Consider the following 17,783-nt stretch of genomic DNA (forward strand, 5'->3'; position numbering starts at 1 on the left):
TGGATCTCTGCGGGAAGACGCTATTAGCCGATCTGAGTACTAGGCCTTATAGCGTCATCCCACACATATCCAAAGGTTTTGCCACTCCGAAAATTTTCCTGTTAGTTCTCCATCTAAATTTGACGGACTCTCTTAAGAGATAGTCTGGGTATTCCCTAAACTGTCAAATTGCTGAATTGTTGAAAATTCAACAGAAAATTTCAGCAATTAAGGGAACGACCCTAAAAGTTCCTTGTTGAATTTTCAATTTAAAGATGTCAGCTGTTTGTCAGATTTTCAAAATGCCAGACTGTGTTTACCAAAGATTATGTTTAAAATTAAGGAAAACGCTGAAAATAAGCCAAAAACTAAACAATTAAAACTGTTAACACAGCATCCTATCAGTTATCATTTACTTGCATATTTTATACGATTGCAATTCCTAAAAGTTTACAAGTGACCTGAGTTACCCTCTTACTTTTAGTCGAGAACAGCGAAAACTCTGGTTTTCAGCAAGTCAACAAAATGTTCAACAGCCCCGATGCTGTTGAATTACTGAAATTTCTGACAGTTGACCTTGTATGGAACAGCTGATTAACAGCTGATCAAAACTCAACAATTCAGCAATTCAACAGTTTAGGGAAACGATGATGACAGGCAACAATCGAAAATGTAAGGCGCAGAAACAACAGGTTCGGTTAGATTAGCTAGATAAGCTGTTATCGGATGGTGGATGTGCTCTGTGGGAATCGGAGTTTCACATTTGAAAATGAGAGTCGCAGAAGCAACAGGTTTGGTTTGATGAGCCACAGATCAGTTGTTATCGGATGGTAGATGGTGGATGTGCCCTGTGGGAATCGGAGTTTTACATCTGTCAAAAATCCCAGCCGCTTCGAACGGACGGACTCTATGGAAAAGGGGTATTACGGCTTAGCCTTATACCCTGTTCGGACAGAGGACGTTTCTGCATCAGCAAGACAATTCCCTTTACGCGAATTATTCTCTTTAGTAAGTACACTTGCTAAAAAGACACCGTCAAATCTTTTTATCACACCACGCCGGGTAACCTATCATGTGAGAAAGTATTCCGAGTGCTGCAAAAAAGTAAGTACACTGGGTAAACTTATAGCCTTAAGCTTAGTACTCAAATCGACGAAAACAGCGAGCTTTCCATGGGAGTGAGCGAGAGGCAGATACACGGCTAACGCTTTTCGTCGGATCTGTTTTTCAGCGCGGTACTCAGGTGAGCTAGGGAAATACCAAAAAAAAAACCAGATTTAGCGAGTGAATTTCGATGAACGTCGATAGCCGCGGCCCAAAGAAAAAGAAATTGAATCTTTGGCGGTGTTCGTGCAAAGGCGATGTGGAAACTAAAAATTAAATATGGAAGGAAAACCCCAAAATCGACTGCAAGAGGTCAGTGCAGATGAAAATGGACGTTTAAACCAAGCTGTTGCCCTTTATTGTGGGATTTCACCGACAGGAAGCAATACCACAACAGGGGCAAATCCGCAGAATAGTTGAAGTGCTGGAGGAGATCCACTATCCCAGTGGGAAGGAACATGCCGAGTGGGACTTCGCTCTCTGTATGGACATCCTGCCGGGCGTCTCCTCGCAAATAAAGTAAGATCTGGCCAAAGGAATTTGGTTGCGTTGTACTGATAGAAGTATATTCTTAGCATAACCACCAGTAATTTGATCTCCCATCTAATAGGACTTCGTACACCACCAGCTACTTGGCAGCTTAAGCGGAGCTGGAGGACCCGCTGGCTTCTATAGGGAGGAGGAAAATAAGGCGCCCGCTAAGGAAGAGTTGGAGAAGCCATAGCCAGCCACTGCCAGGATGCTGGGCGACTAATATCCCTATTGGGACTAGGAGCTGGACTGCGGTGGCGTGGGAAAGATGGCGAAGCATCCGTGGGGCGAGAAGGAAGCTTCAAACTACTAATTTACATAAAAAAAACATTCGTTGAGTATTCCATATATTTTAATTTTAATTTCTTTGTATTCCAGCAGACTCATCCTTTTTAAATTTCTCCAATTGATTTCTTTTCCGTTTGGCAACAAACCCAGCTGCTTGACAGTGAGACCATGCTACATGCATTGCGGGTGAACTTTGAAAACTTCGGTCACACTGCAAAGAATGAGATTTTTCGACTAGTGAAACTCTTAGCCGATCTGAGTACTGGGCTTTAAGTCTAATAGTCTGTTTACACAGAGGGTGTTTTCGCTTCTCCGACAAATTCCAATACAACTACTTCTTCTTTCCTAAGAAATACACGTGCAAGAGAGACATGAGCTAGAGCCGCTACAATTTCGCTTCAGGAGAAATAGGAATCGCACATGCAAAACCAATTCAGTATTTTTATTTAGTATATTTAACGAGCCTAGGTGTTCTTGGCGTTTCGTGATTTTTTTCTGGGAAGGATATGCATTTGTACTGCAATGACCCAAGCCAGAGGTTGCTAGGAATTCGTTGTTGGTGGAGGACCAAGGAGCCTATCAACGGCTCAGAACTCAGCAAATAATCTCATCGTGAAATGAGATATTGCTTCGCTATTTTTATTTTTTTTTCATAACCTGTCTAAGGAAGAAGGCATTTAAAATCTACATCTCTGGTCAAACAAGAGCCCGCTTAAAATTGCAATAGCGATTTTAGCTACTGTGTGCAAAGCTATAAGGCTGGGCATTGAACCACTAATAGAATTAACATGAATAATCACGACACCAATATCTGTTAGCCCATAAAGCATATATAGGCGTTTTTTCCTAAAGCATAAATCTTCGGGTTCGACTGAATTTAAAGAAGTAAGAAAATAAATAAATTTATTTTTTAAACACGTGCTCTTTATTTATTGGATCTTCTCTTTATGGAGACTAACAGTAGGTCTATCAAATCTTGTATCAATAATTACCTATCAACAAGTCATGTCGACGGACACTGATTTAAAAGAAGGCCCTAATAATTATTGCTGGGCTGAAGATCGTTTCATCGAAGACGGGTTCAGGTTGTAAACCCGAGTTGATTTGGGTGAAGCGTAATCTTTGTGTTGTAGAACGCCTGTTTCTTATTTTAATCCTTCAGTATGATAGCCATTTCTCAAGTAGTGCAAGATAATCAGCTAGTTGAGCTGTTTCTTGATATGGGCATCTCGAGCGACTTAGAACTGCGGTGTCGTCAGCGAATGTAGATGTAGTTAGCCGCTCGTTAGTAGGGATAACAGATGTATATAAGATAATTTTGTACACCGATAAATATTGCACTGAAATGTTCGCGATGTTCAAGTGTAGTATGGATTTCTGATGTTACTCGGTTGACTTGCTCTATAGTTCCATCTTAGACATGGTTCTATTCGGGTGAGGAGATATTTTTCGAACAGTTTTGACAGACAAGATAGTAAGCTTTTTGGTCTTTACGATGCTGAACTTGTAAAATCTTTCGGTACCATTATAAGGATTGACGTTATCCATTTTGTTAGGTAATAGCCGAGTTTTGTGATACTATTAAAGAGTTTACAAAAGAAATAGCACAGATAGAAAGTTCTATGATAATTTTTGGTGTTATAAAATCACCTCCGGGAGCCTTTCTCGGTTTCAGTTGATTCCTGATGACTGAATCAAAATTGACTCTAGTCAATTAGTAGACGGAAGAACAAATAAATTTTTTGCAGGGCTTAGAAATTTAGAACAAAATTCTCGGCTCTGTCGTCACCGTATCGAGCCCAGTTTCCAAAGGATGTTCTAATGGGGGTGACTGTTTCTATCGGAGAGCTTAGACTTGGATGGGGCCTTCACAAGGGATATTTTTTTTGCTGGTTTGCGATTGCTCCTCGATGTACCACTGTTTTGCATATTCATCTTCTACTTTTAAGATCCTGGTTTGTTTTTGAGAAGCTGCTTTCAGGAGTGTTTTTGAGTGCAGCGACCTGCTGGCTTGCCAAGCTACTAGCAAGCGTCTCTTATCTGTAATGATCTGTTTAAAGTGTGTAAAGTGTGGCTTTTGTCCAATGTGTGAACTTACGTACTTTTTGTATTTGAGCCAGTTAGTTCTGTGCGAGGTAAGCTTGAGACGGTGTTCGGTTATTTCAGGGCTTTGATTAAGTCTTTTTAAGGCAGGAGAGTGGTCCGATGATAAATCTGGCATTTATGAGATTGCGTTAAATGTTTTAGTCACGGCAAAATCATTTAGCTCTTAACGCTTTGTAGGGCTTACACAGATTTCAGTAATGCGTTTGATTCTATAAATTACAGGTTTCCAGTTTTGAAATTTTAGCTTCTAGTGTTTCCATGTGGTCTTCTTAAATGGATCTCAAGTTTTTTTTAATGTCATTTGTCATTTGATTTTGAGAGTCATTTCTAAAAACTCTATCTCGTCCCCGATCGGAATTACTTCAGGTGTTCCGAAAGGAAGTCACCTGGGTCCGCTTCTTTTTCCATTTTCCATTAATGATCTTCCTCTAGTCCTTACGAAGTCACTTGTACTTATGTACGCAGATGATGTTAGGTTGTGTCAGCAATAACATGAGCCCAAGCAGAGCCCAGCCTTTCAATCTAATCTTGATGCATTTCTAACTTGGTGCAATCATAATAAATTAATCTGCTCTAAGTGCAAAGTAATGACCTTTTATCTTGTACGCCCCCACTACACTACATATACTCTAAGTGGTTGTGTTTTAGAAAGAATAACGCATGTTGATGACCTTGGTGTCTATATGGATTCCAAAACTTAAATTTTCAGACCACATTACTACCATGATGGATAAAGCCAGGGATGTGCTTGGATTTATCAAAAGGTGGTCAAAGAAATTCGATGACCCTTGTAACCTTGTTTATTTCATTAGTCCGACCAATTATTGAGTCCCCAATAAGGGGTACATATAGTTCTGATTAAGTCTGTACAAAATAACTTTTTAAATTTGCCTTACCGAGATTTGATGGGATTCAAGCCTAATACTTCCATTCTACTCTAGCAGTTTACTTTTAATTAAATTACCCTCATAAGTTCTCTGGGGAACTAGGTTACACGTGTCTTCGGAATTTTATTCATGGTTAAGTGGAGATTCCCAAGTTACTCAGTCACTTTAATATGCCAAATAGATTCACTAGAAACTGTATTCTACGAGTTTTAAATCAATGTAGGTCTAATTAAATCGTGCATATTGTAATGAGTATAATAGACTAATATCACCTTACTTCTATTACCGACTCACTTCCTATTTTAACAACAATAATAATATCCTACCTAGCAACTAATTGGTATTATTTTTGTATTTTGACTATTCTTATTCTGTCCTGCATGTATTTTAAATTGTCTATTATTATATTGTCTTTTCAACTGAGCAGTTATTTTTGGCCTATCAAAATGTTAGGGGACTTAATATGAAGCTACCTAAGCTTTATGCGGACTCCTCTGCTCACCGACAGGAAGCAATACCACAACAGGCGCAAATCCGCAGAATAGTTGAAGTGCTGGAGGAGATCCACTAGATAATCCCAGTGGGAAGGAACATGCCGAGTGGGACTTCGCTCTCTGTATGGACATCCTGCCGGGCGTCTCCTCGCAAATAAAGTAAGATCTGGCCAAAAGAATTTGGTTGCGTTGTACTAATAGAAGTATCATTTTAGCATAACCACCAGTAATTTGATCTCTCATCTAATAGGAATTCGTACACCACCAGCTTCTTGGCAGCTTAAGCGGAGCTGGAGGACCCGCTGGCTTCTATAGAGAGGAGGAAAATAAGGCGCCCGCTAAGGAACAGTTGGAGAAGCCATAGCCAGCAACTGCCAGGATGCTGGGCGACTTCCTGCAGCATCAGCGGATCAACCGCGTCCCCAATCTGGCTCCCACTTCCTCAAGGTCCAATATGCCTGTTGGGACTCGGAGCTGGACTGCGGTGGCGTGGGAAAGATGGCGAAGCATCCGTGGGGCGAGAAGGAAGCTTCAAACTACTAATTTACATAAATAAAAACATTCGTTGAAAATTCCATATATTTATACCCGTTACTCGTAGAGTAAAAGGGTATACTAGATTCGTCGGAAAGTATGTAACAGGCAGAAGGAAGCGTTTCCGACCCCATAAAGTATATATATTCTTGATCAGGATCACTAGCCGAGTCGATCTAGCCATGTCCGTCTGTCCGTCTGTCCGTCCGGATGAACGCTGAGATTTTGGAAACTATAAGAGCTAGGCTATTGAGATTAGGCGTGCAGATTCCTGAGCTTCTTACGCAGCGCAAGTTTATTTCAGCAGAGTGCCACGCCCACTCTAACGCCCACAAACCGCCCAAAACTGTGGCTCCTGCAGTTTTCATGCTAGAATAAAAATTTTAACTGAAATGTATTATTCTCATCAATACCTATCGATTGACCCAAAAAAAGTTTGCCACGCCCACTTTTACGCCCACAAACCGCCCACAAACTTCAAAAAATCGTAGATATGAACGCGGATATCTCGGAAAATATCAAAGATAAGTAAATGGGATTTCAGATTTAGATTCCGTAGGCTTGAGCGCAGCGCAAATTTGTCACGCGAATATGCCACGCCCACTCTAACGCCCACAAACCGCCCAAGCCTGTGGCGCCCACAATTTCCATGCTACATAAAAAATTTTAACTGAAATGTATTGGTCTTGTCAATACCTATCGATTGATTCAAAAACAACTTTGCCACGCCCACTCTAACGCCCACAACGCTTAAATCTGTCTACCGCCGGTAGGTGGCGCATTTCAATCTCGCTTTGCTGCTTGCATATCTCCATTTTCCTTTGGTCCCTTTAGCTGAGTAACGGGTATCTCATAGTCGAGGTACTCGACTATAGCGTTCTTCCTTGTTTTATTTTAATTTCTTTGTATTCCAGCAGACTCATCCTTTTTGAATTTCTCCAATTGATTTCTTTTCCGTTTGGCAATAAACCCAGCTGCTTGACAGTAAGACCATGCTACATGCATTGCGGGTGAACTTTGAAAACTTTGGTCACACTGCAAAGAATAAGATTTTTCGACTAGTGAAACTCTTAGCGGATCTGAGAACTAGGCTTTAAGTCTAATAGTCTGTTCACACAGAGGGTGTTTTCGCGTCTCCGAGAAATACCAATACAACTTCTTCTTCTTCCCTAAGAAATTCACGTGCAGGAGAGACATGAGCTAGAGCCGCTACAATTTCGCTTCAGGAGAAATAGGAATCCCACATGCAAAACCAATTCAGTATTTTTATTTAGTATATTTAACGAGTCTAGGTGTTCTTGGCGTTTCGTGATTTTTTTCTGGGAAGGATATGCATTTGCACTGCAATGACCCAAGCCAGAGGTTGCGAGAAATTCGTTGTTGGTGGAGGACCAAGGAGCCTATCAACGGCTCAGAACTCACCAAATGATCTCATCGTGAAAAGAGATATTGCTTCGCTATTTTTAAGGAAAAGCCCAAGTTCCATCTTATGTTTTTCTTTTCATAACCTGTCTAAGGAAGAAGGCATTTAAAATCTACATCTCTGGTCAAACAAGAGCCCGCTTAAAACTGCAATAGCGATTTTAGCTACTGTGTGCAAAGCTATAAGGCTGGGCATTGAACCACTAAAGAATTTACATGAATAATCACGACACCAATATCTGTTAGCCCATAAAGCATATATAGGCGTTTTTTCCTAAAGCATAAGTCTTCGGGTTCGACTGAATTTAAAAATGTAAGAAAATAAATAAATTTTTTTTTTAAACACGTGCTCTTTATTTATTGGATCTTCTCTTTATGGAGACTAACAGTAGGTCTATCAAATCTTGTATCAATAATTACCTATCAACAAGTCATGTCGACGGACACTGATTTAAAGGAAGGCCCTAATAATTATTGCTGGGCTGAAGATCGTTTCATCGAAGACGGGTTCAGGTTGTAAACCCGAGTTGATTTGGGTGAAGCGTAATCTTTGTGTTGTAGAACGCCCGTTTTTTATTTTAATCCTTCAGTCTGATAGCCATTTCTCAACTATTGCAAGATAATCAGCTAGTTGAGCTGTTTCTTGATATGGGCATCTCGAGCGACTTAGAATTGCGGTGTCGGTGCCGACGGTGTCGGTGTCGTCGTCAATGTAGATGTAGTCAGCCGCTCGTTAGTAGGGATATCAGATGTATATAAGATAATTTTGTACATCGAGAAATATTGCACTAAAATGTTCGCGATGTTCAAGTGCAGTACGGATTTCTGATGTTACTCGGTTGACTTGCTCTATAGTTCCATCTTAGATATGGTTCTATTCGGGTAAGGAGATATTTTTCGAACAGTTTTGACAGACAAGATAGTAAGCTTTTTGGCCTTTACGATGCTGAACTTGTAAAATCTTTCGGTACTACTATAAGGATTGACGTTTTCCATTTTGTTAGGTAATAGCCGAGTTTTGTGATACTATTAAAGAGTTTACAAAAGAAATAGCACAGATAGAAAGTTCTATGATAATTTTTGGTGTTATAAAATCACCCCCGGGAGCCTTATTCGGTTTCAGTTGATTCCTGATGACTGAATCAAAATTGACTCTAGTTAATTAGTAGACGGAAGAACAAATATATTTTTTGCAGGGTTTGGTTGAAAAACATTTTAGAAATTTAGAACAAATTTCTCGGCTCTGTCATCACCGTATCGATCCCAGTTTCCAAAGGATGTTCTAATGGGGGTGACTGTTTCTATCGGAGAGCTTAGATTTGGATGGACCCTTCACAAGGGATATTTTTTTTGCTGGTTTGCGATTGCTCCTCGATGTACCACTGTTTTGCATATTCATCTTCTAGTTTTAAGATCCTGGTTTGTTTTTGAGAAGCTGCTTTCAGGAGTTTTTTTGAGTGCAGCGATCTGCTGGCTTGCCAAGCTCCTAGCAAGCGTCTCTTATCTGTAATGATGTGTTTAAAGTGTGTAAAGTGTTTTTTTTTTTTTTTGTTAGTGGTGGCTTGAAGCATCGAAAGCCAATTCGGAGCTGAACTAGCTTGCCGAAGTCTGGAACTCTAACCCAAAAAACTCCCCCTCCCCGCTTACCCGGCGGTACTGCCGATAGGTATTACTTCGCCGGGGGGAATGCCCTTAGGGCTCTCTAGGATTCTATCCTATTGGAATTTCGCAGTCTTTCTGCGATGCGCAGTTTTTTGAGTACTATTGTGGCCATGTTGCATACCGCAGACCAATTTACTTCTGATTCAAGCATAATATCCATCAGGTTACAAGCGGCTGGCGTCCTCCCAACCCTTATGCTCAGATCTCTTCGTTCATTTTCGAATCCCGGACAGACAAAAAACACGTGTTCTGCGTCTTCATTATCCGACTCGCAGAGTGGGCAGTACGGATAACGTTCATGCTTAAACCTATTCAGGTAGTATTTAAAGCATCCATGTCCTGTCAGCAGTTGCGTTAAGTAAAAGTCCACATGTCCATGCTTCCGTTCCAGCCATCTCTGCAGTTCTGGGATAAGCTTATACGTCCATCGTCCTTTGCTACTATTTACCCACCTCTCTTGCCACTTAGCAATGGTAAGTTCTCTGCACCTTTTCCGTAGGGATTCAGCAGTTGCGACCCCTGTGCTGCCTGCGCGGATATCACCTGATTCCACTGCTAGCAGGTCAATTGGTATGACTCCCGATATTACCAGAGCCGCGTCATGGGATACCGTGCGGAACGCACAGCATACACGCAGGGCACACAATCTCTGCACGGAGTCGCCGTTTTGCATGTAACTTCCATTTTTTGTGGCTCGGGCCTATATGGGAGCAGCGTACATCAGCGTGGATGTGACAACGCTAACCAGTAATTTACGTCCTGGTTGCCTCGGTCCCCGAGTGTTCGCCATAATTCGCGAAATTGCGGCCGTGGTCCTACTTGCCTTGCCACTAGCGTACGCTAGATGTTCTTTGAAGGAAAGCCGGTGGTCGATCATGACGGCCAAGTATTTTAGGCTTGGACGAGATGTAATTGTGGCTTCTCCAATTTTGATAGTAGCCGCCTCCACTTTCTGCCGGCTACTTATCAGGACTGCTTCAGTCTTGTGCGCTGCCAAGGCGAGTCCCTTGGAATCGAGCCATGCGTTTCCCCGCTTCGTTGCAGATTCTTTTCGCATCTGGGAGTTTCTTTGCCGTAACTACTATGGCCACGTCATCCGCGAAACCAATGAGTCGTGCCCCTTCGAGCATCGTGATCCTAAGGATCCCATCGTACATGACATTCCCTAACAAAGGGCCTAGGACTGATCCTTGGGGGACTCCCCCGCTGACCCTGTGGGTCGATTGCCCGTAATCAGTTTCGTACAGGAGCAGGCGGCCTTCGAAGTAGCTCGCTATTTCTCTCTGTATATACACTGGTACATTTAGGTTGCTTAGTGCATTTAGTGTGTGGTGCTAGCTAGCGGAGTTAAATGCGTTTTTAACATCCAACGTTGCCGATATGCAGTACTGCTTAGTGCCGTACAACCACCTTTTCCCCTCGATCGCTTTGTCTGCGATTTCGCAAAGTTTACCGACGGCGTAGATGGTGGATAGCCCCTTCCGAAACCCGTACTGCATCTCTGAGAGGCCGTTGGTTTCGGCAAGGGCACCTTCTAGCCGGGAGTGGAATATTCTTTCGAGAATTTTACCCACCGTATGTAGCATGAAGAGTGGCCTATACGAAGAAGGCTCCTCCGCGGGTTTTTCCCCCTTTGGTATGAGTACCAGCCGCTGTGTTTTCCAGCGACTAGGGAACACACCTTCTGTTAGGCATGCATTATACATGTCAACATACTCTTTAGTATTTGCTTTTATGGCAATTTTCAGAACTTTATTCGGGATTCCATCTGGTCCCAGTGCCTTGTCGTCCAGTATTGTCTTCAATACCCGGAGGACTTCTTCGGCACTTGTGAGCTTTATGCTCGCCGTGTTCATGATCAGTGAGGTTCGCGTCATACTCTCTTGCTCTGGGAATAGTGTTTCCACTATCCTTTTTAGGCTGACTGGGCATGTCGGTGATGGCCTACTAAATGCCCGCAGCCGTTTTGTGACGAGTTTATATGCGAAGCCCCATGGGTTGGAGTCTATTTCTTCGCAGATATTGTTAAAGCACCTGCGTTTGCTCTCTTTTATAGTTTTTTCACAGGGCTCGTCTTTTTTCCCTGAAATATATTTGATGTGCCTCAAACTCGGGCCTCCCTTTTGAGCGTTGGTATGCGCGTCTTGCCCTGTGGCAGTCTTTCCTGGCTTCCGCAATGGATTGGTTCCACCAGTATGCAGGTCTTCTTCTTGATGGGATTTTCCCCTTTCTCTTCATAGATGCATCACAGGCAACCCTGGTGTATTCTGCAATGTGGTTTGCCCTTTCTTCAGCTGAGCCGCTTGTGGAGAGGTCCTCGAACAGCATCTGTACCATCTCCACGTCTAGCGTTTATATTTTGTACCCTGGCACGGTCTTAGGAACTCGTGGTGGGCCATTTCTAGATTTTATTGTGCAGATTATTGCTGCATGGTCACTACCCGTGTAGGTGTCACTAACCTTCCAGCTGGAGCCAGACGCCAATCCAGCGTTCACAAATGTGAGGTCAATGATAGAACTGGTGCCGGCTCTTGAAAAAGTCGGTTTTGTTCCAGAGTTTAGCAGCACTAGGTCATGTGCGGCGAAGCTCTCAAGTAGCGCCTTTCCCGCGCGTTGGTTCGGGGGAGCCCCACTCCGTAGCCCAGGCATTGAAATCCCCGGCAATTACGGCAGGGTGATTTTCACTGGCGTCTTCTGCAATCTCTTAGAGCGCAGATATTGCCTGGGGAAGGCTAAGGCTTGGCGGCAGGTAACAGCTATAAAAAGCTATACCATTCGCATGGGCCCTAGCGAAGCAATTTCCACTTTTTTCCGGCTAATCTGGCGCCTTGGATTTCCACAGCTCCATATTGCCGATTTTTTGCTGTTATTTGCTACCCATTCTCCGGAATTTTTATACCCGTTACTCGTAGAGTAAAAGGGTATACTACATTCGTCGGAAAGTATGTAACAGGCAGAAGGAAGCGTTTCCGACCCCATAAAGTCGATCTAGCCATGTCCGTCTGTCCGTCTGTCTGTCCGGATGAACGCTGAGATCTTGGAAACTATGAGAGCTATGCTATTGAGATTTGGCGTGCAGATTCCTGAGCTTCTTACGCAGCGCAAGTTTGTTTCAGTAAACTGCCACGCCCAGTCTAACGCCCACAAACCGCCCAAAACTGTGGATCCTACAGCTGAAATGAATTGTTCTCATCAACACCTATCGATTGACATAAAAAAAAAAAATTGTCACGCCCACTTTAACGCCCACAAACCGCCTACAAACTTCAAAAAATCGTAAGTATGAACGCGGATATCTCGGAAACTATCAAAGATAGAGAATTGGGATTTCAGATTTAGATTCCGTAGCCTTGTAAGCAGCGCAAGTTTGTTATTCGAATTTGCCACGCCCACTCTAACGCCCACAAGCCGCCCAAGCCTGTGGCGCCCACAATTTTCATGCTGGATTCAAAATTTTAACTGAAATGTATTGGTCTTGTCAATACCTATCGATTAATCTAAAAAAAATTTGCCATGCCCACTCTAACGCCCATAACGCTTAAGTCTGTCTACCGCCGGTAGGTGGCGCCTTTCAACCTTGCTTTGCTGCTTGCATATCTCCATTTCCTTTTGGTCCCTTTAGCTGAGTAACGGGTATCTGATAGTCGAGGTACTCGACTATAACGTTCTTCCTTGTTATTCCTGTATTGCTCGCTTATGAGTGCCATGTCTACGTTTTTCTCGATAACATCTTGCTCCAGCAACGATTGGGCAACCTCGCAATGGTTTAGGTTTATCTAAAGGAACTTCATTTACCCCTAAGCCCTTGCATAGCCCTCCTGAAGTACGGGCATCTCCCACTCATTGTTGGGTGATCGCAATCTTTCTCCTTTTTGCGTTTGCATAGCATGCAGCAGGCCTTTGCTTTGCAGCCTCTGGCTTGGTACTCTTTTGCGCCACAGTTGTATCAGCATTTTGAACAGTCCTCCTGGACCCTGCAATTCCCTGCTATATGGTTAAAATCCATACATTTAAAGCACCTTTTAGGTGTTAGCTTTGGGCGGACTCTACACCAGGTCCATCCCAGCCTAATTTTGCCTTTCTCCATAAGTCGTCTCCCTATGTCGGGCATGACTCTTAGTGTGGCGGTTTGGGTGCCTCCGTATGCCGCCCTTAAGCTTACCACCGCGGATCCTGGCAGTTCCACCTCGAACTGTGATTGGACCGCACATAAAATGTCCGTTTTATCGGTGGCCTCATCGATGTCTTTTACCTCGATCAGCATTGTCTCAGTCAGCGCTCTGACGTCAACATTGTTGCCCAGGACAGCCTTCATTGTGGTTTGAAGCTCTGCGGTTTTAGGGTCAGAGACCTTATTTAGAAGGATTAGGAGTTCCCCCTTAGCTGTGCGCCTAACAGCCTGTACTGCTTGTCCTAGCTCCTTAAGCTGCGGTTCAGCCTTAACCTTTTTAAGGATATCGGCATAGGACCCTCCAGCGGAGGTTGCGATGTCTATCGCGTCGTTCCGTGGCGGTCGCACCTTTGGCTTCCTAACCTTCTGCTTCACCTGTGTCCACTCCTCTGGCTGCTTCCCAGGTTTTTGGGGCTTGCTCGTGCTCACTGTCCCAGCTTGTTTCCCCTTATTTGCACCTTGGCTGGCATCAATTGCCGGTGCCTTGTGCATCGCTTTTTTTGCTGGTACCGCATGCGTTTTCCCAGTTTCTTGGCCTCTGGGTCGCTTGCTGGTGCCACTCGCAAGCACTTCTGCGAAGGTTATTTTAGCTTTCTCCTTAGCTTTTTCCTGTTCTTCGATTATGCTTTGCACAACCGACAGGACTTCCCTCTGGAGATAGTCGATTTCTTCGACAATATCCCTCATAGGGTTTGCACTCTCTGCTTTCACAACTCTGTGCCAAAGTGTGGCTTTAGTTCAGTGGTCGCCACACACATACCATCACAGTTTGCCTTGCATTAGTGTAAGTGTAAAAAACACGAAGTTGGCGCGCAGCGCTCTGACGCCTGACGTTTCTCTATTTTGCACTGAAATTCTCTGCCGCAGAAGCAAAAAAACACGCCGAAGCTGAGAAAAAAAAGACCCGAAGACTCATGCCGAAGTCATACGAACATCTACGTTATACGTGAGCGAGCAGAGGATGGGCAGAACACTATCCTATGCTCACTAGATAGGCCGCTGCCGACCACTGCTTTAGTTCAATGTGTGAACTTACGTACTTTTTGTATTTGAGCTTTAGTTAGTTCTGTGCGAGGTAAGCTTGAGACGGTGTTCGGTTATTTCAGGGCTTTGATTAAGTCTTATTAAGGCAGGCGAGTGGTCCGATGATAGATCTGGCATTTATGAGATTGCGTTAGATGTTTTAGTCACGGCAAAATCATTTAGCTCTTAACGCTTTGTAGGGCTTACACAGATTTCAGTAAAGCGTTTGATTCTATAAATCACCGGTTTTCAGTTTTCAAATTTTAACTATAAGTGTTTCCATGTGGTCTTCTTAAACGGATCTCAAGTTTTTTTAATGTCATTTGTCATTTGATTTTGAGAGTCATTTCTAAAAACTCTATCTCATCCCCGATCGGAGTTACTTCAGGTGTTCCGAAAGGAAGTCACCTGGGTCCGCTCCTTTTTCCATTTTCCATTCATGATCTTCCTCTAGTCCTTAAGAAGTCACTTGTACTTATGTACGCAGATGATGTTAAGTTGTTTCAGCAATAAAATGAGCCCATGCAAAGCCCAGCCTTTCAATCTAATCTTGATGCATTTCAAACTTGGTGCAATGATAATAAATTAATCTGCTCTAAGTGCAAAGTAATGACTTTTTATCTTGTACGCCCCCACTACACTACATATACTCTAAGTGGTTGTGTTTTAGAAAGAATAACGCATGTTGATGACCTTGGTGTCTATATGGATCCCAAAACTTAAATTTTCAGACCACATTACTACCATGATGAATAAAGCCAGGGATGTGCTTGGATTTATCAAAAGGTGGTCAAAGAAATTCGATGACCCTTGTAACCTTGTTTATTTCATTAGTCCGACCAATTATTGAGTCCCCAATAAGGGGTACATATAGTTCTGATTAAGTCTGTACAAAATAACTTTTTAAATTTGCCTTACGGAGATTTGATGGGATTCAAGCCTAATACTTTCATTCTACTCTAGCAGTCTACTTTTAATTAACTTACCCTCATAAGTTCTCTGGGGAACTAGGTTACACGTGTCTTCGGAATTTTATTCATACTCAGTCACGTGCACTTTAATATGCCAAATAGATTCACTAGAAACTGTATTCTACGAGTTTTAAATCAATGTAGGTCTAATTAAATCGTGCATATTGTAATGAGTATAATAGACTAATATCACCTTACTTCTATTACCGACTCACTTCCTATTTTAACAACAATAATAATATCCTACCTAGCAACTAATTGGTATTATTTTTGTATTTTGACTATTCTTATTCTGTCCTGCATGTATTTTAAATTGTCTATTATTATATTGTCTTTTCAACTGAGCAGTTATTTTTGGCCTATCAAAATGTTAGGGGACTTAATATGAAGCTACCTAAGCTTTATGCGGACTCCCCTGCTCACCGACAGGAAGCAATACCACAACAGGCGCAAATCCGCAGAATAGTTGAAGTGCTGGAGGAGATCCACTAGATAATCCCAGTGGGAAAGAACATGCCGAGTGGGACTTCGCTCTCTGTATGGACATCCTGCCGGGCGTCTCCTCGCAAATAAAGTAAGATTTGGCCAAAAGAATTTGGTTGCGTTGTACTAATAGAAGTATCTTCTTAGCATAACCACCAGTAATTTGATCTCCCATCTAATAGGACTCCGTACACCACCAGCTACTTGGCAGATTAAGCGGAGCTGGAGGACCCGCTGGCTTCTATAGGGAGAAGGAAAATAAGGCGCCCGCTAAGGAACAGTTGAAGAAGCCATAGCCAGCACCTGCCAGGATGCTGCAGCATCAGCGGATCAACCCCATCCCCAATCTGGCTCCCACTTCCTCAAGGTCCAATGTGACTATTGGGACTCGGAGCTGGACTGCGGTGGCGTGGGAAGATGGCGAAGCATTCGTTGAGCATTCCATATATTTTAATTTTAATTTCTTTGTATTCCAGCAGACTCATCCTTTTTAAATTTCTCCAATTGATTTCTTTTCCGTTTGGCAACAAACCCAGCTGCTTGACAGTAAGACCATGCTACATGCATTGCGGGTGAACTTTGAAAACTTTGGTCACACTGCAAAGAATGAGATTTTTCGACTAGTGAAACTCTTAGCGGATCTGAGAACTAGGCTTTAAGTCTAATAGTCTGTTCTCCGACAAATTCCAATACAACTACTTCTTCTTCCCTAAGAAATACACGTGCAAGAGAGACTTGAAATATGGATCGCACATGCAAAACCAATTCAGTATTTTTATTTAGTATATTTTACGAGTCTAGGTGCTCTGGCGTTTCGTGATTTTTTTCTGGGAAGGATATGCATTTGCACTGCAATGACCCAAGCCAGAGGTTGCGAGGAATTCGTTGTTGGTGGAGGACCAAGGAGCCTATCAACGGCTCAGAACTCAGCAAATGATCACATCGTGAAAAGAGATATTCCTTCGCTATTTTTAAGGAAAAGCCCAAGTTCCATCTTATGTCCTTCTTTTCATAAGCTGTCTAAGGAAGAAGGCATTTAAAATCTACATCTCTTGTCAAACAAGAGCCCGCTTAAAATTGCAATAGCGATTTTAGCTACTGTGTGCAAAGCTATAAGGCTGGGCATTGAACCACTAATAGAATTAACATGAATAATCACGACACCAATATCTGTTAGCCCATAAACCATATATAGGCGTTTTTTCCTAATGCATAAATCTTCGGGTTCGACTGAATTTAAAGAAGTAAGAAAATAAATAAATTTATTTTTTAAACACGTGCTCTTTATTTATTGGATCTTCTCTTTATGGAGACTAACAGTAGGTCTATCAAATCTTGTATCAATAATTACCTATCAACAAGTCATGTCGACGGACACTGATTTAAAGGAAGGCCCTAATAATTATTGCTGGGCTGAAGATCGTTTCATCGAAGACGGGTTCATGTTGTAAACGCGAGTTGTTTTGGGTGAAGTGTAATCTTTGTGTTGAAGAACGTCCGCTTTTTATTTAAATCCTTCAGTCTGATAGCCATTTCTCAACTATTGCAAGATAATCAGCTAGTTGAGCGGTTTCTTGATATGGGCATATCGAGCGACTTAGAATTGCTGTGTCGTCAGCGAATGTAGATGTAGTTAGCCGATCGTTAGTAGGGATATCAGATGTATATAAGATAATTTTGTACATCGAGAAATATTGCACTGAAATGTTCGCGATGTTCAAGTGTAGTTCGGATTTCTGATGTTACTCGGTTGACTTGCTCTATAGTTCCATCTTAGACATGGTTCTATTCGGGTAAGGAGATATTTTTCGAACAGTTTTGACAGACAAGATAGTAAGCTTTTTGGACATACGATGCTGAGCTTGTAAAATCTTTCGATACCATTATAAGGGCTAACGTTTTCCATTTTGTTAGGTAATAGCCGAGTTTTGTGATACTATTAAAGAGTTTACAAAAGAAAAAGCACAGATAGAAAGTTCCATGATAATTTTTGGTGTTATAAAATCACCTCCGGGAGCCTTTTTCGGTTTCAGTAGATTCCTGATGACTGAATCAAAATGGACTCTAGTCAATTAGTAGACGGAAGAACAAATAAATTTTTTGCAGGGTTTAGAAATTTAGAACAAAA

This window comes from Drosophila subpulchrella, unplaced genomic scaffold (assembly GCF_014743375.2).
Source record: "Drosophila subpulchrella strain 33 F10 #4 breed RU33 unplaced genomic scaffold, RU_Dsub_v1.1 Primary Assembly Seq52, whole genome shotgun sequence".
NCBI classification, from domain to species: Eukaryota; Metazoa; Arthropoda; class Insecta; order Diptera; family Drosophilidae; genus Drosophila; species Drosophila subpulchrella.